This window comes from Orycteropus afer, unplaced genomic scaffold (assembly GCF_000298275.1).
Source record: "Orycteropus afer afer isolate SDZICR_OR568_19922 unplaced genomic scaffold, OryAfe1.0 scaffold00522, whole genome shotgun sequence".
Taxonomy (NCBI): Eukaryota; Metazoa; Chordata; class Mammalia; order Tubulidentata; family Orycteropodidae; genus Orycteropus; species Orycteropus afer.
The window spans coordinates 969,892-971,052 of record NW_006922109.1 but is presented as its reverse complement, the minus strand read 5'-3'; the positions used below and the strand labels follow the sequence as shown (position 1 = coordinate 971,052).

Sequence of the window (1,161 nt, the reverse complement as noted above, 5' to 3'; positions counted from 1 at the left end):
CCTCCCTGCTGTTCCCTTTCCTAGTCATAGGCCACCAGCACAGTTGTGCCTGCAGCCCTTGGCAACCAGAGCTAATCTTTAGGTCAATTCTGAGGTCCCAACACACTTGGAAATGTTCAGGCTGTTGGTCCTGTCAGAGTAGCTGACAGTCCGCAGCTCCGACCATCTCCGTACTCACTGTTTTTGTTCAGGTTTTTCCACTAGTTGGTACCTAATCTGCTTCTGTGTCCTTCCTTTCAAAGCTCAGGGCTCCAGGATTGTCTTCTGTATCTCTGTCAATTGATTTCTCTTTCCTTTGTTGAAGAGGGTCTGTGGAGCTTGTCTGCCTATTCTGCCATCTTTCCGCAAGTCAAGCTTTACGTTTTTAATGTGTTTTAGAAACCAATAAATGTCTATTAAAACAGGTGAAATCAATCAAATGTCAGCTGACAGTAGGACTCTTTTGCCTGATAATGAAGTTATTCAAGAACAGTCTGTCCACTGACAGTGGAATCATCACAGCCTTTTTCATTTGAACAGAAACCACCCACCTCATCTCAGTTACATATCAAACCTGATGCTCTCAGAGGAGGACATTCTCGTAAATAGCTTTCAGAAGGTGCTCAAACTTCTAGAAGGATACTGTCTTGAGGACGTCCGCATTGCCAGCGTTCTGGTCCTGTTTGGGGGTGACCTGAACTCTTCATCTCCCATGAGGACGGGAGAAGAGAAGATGGCCGAATAGTTTTTGCACTTTCAGTGATTTATGTTTTCTCTAAAAATGGTTTTGCCCATAGGTAGAGTTTTTAATATGCCTGAGGATCTTGACTTTGAGGTTATTGGACCTTTTCTTCCAGGATGGAGAAAGGTGGATTGTTATTTATTAGGCTTGGTTTGGCCTCTGGTAGAGCCTGGGGTGGAGGAGCACGAGGGTGTGGGTGAGTTTTCAGCTTGCTCATATCCCGTCCCACTGCCGTCCAGTCCACTCTGACCCACAGCGCCCCTAGAGGACAGAGAGGAACTGCCCCCAGGGTCTCCAAGGCTGTCAGTCTTCACAGAAGCAAAGCCCAAACCACACCCACTGCCATGGAGTCCATTCTGACCCACAGCGCCCCTAGAGGACAGAGTGGAACTGCCCACAGGGTCTCCAAGGCTGTCAATCTTCATGGAAGCAAAGCCCAA

At 47.5% G+C, this 1,161-nt stretch overlaps 1 protein-coding gene across 1 annotated transcript in view; it reads left to right on the top strand.

Moving 5' to 3' along the window:
* PDE10A (phosphodiesterase 10A) overlaps positions 1-1,161 on the top strand; it is a 153,053-nt gene that overhangs the window by 94,439 nt on the left and 57,453 nt on the right. The gene's annotated exons all lie outside the window — the stretch shown is intronic.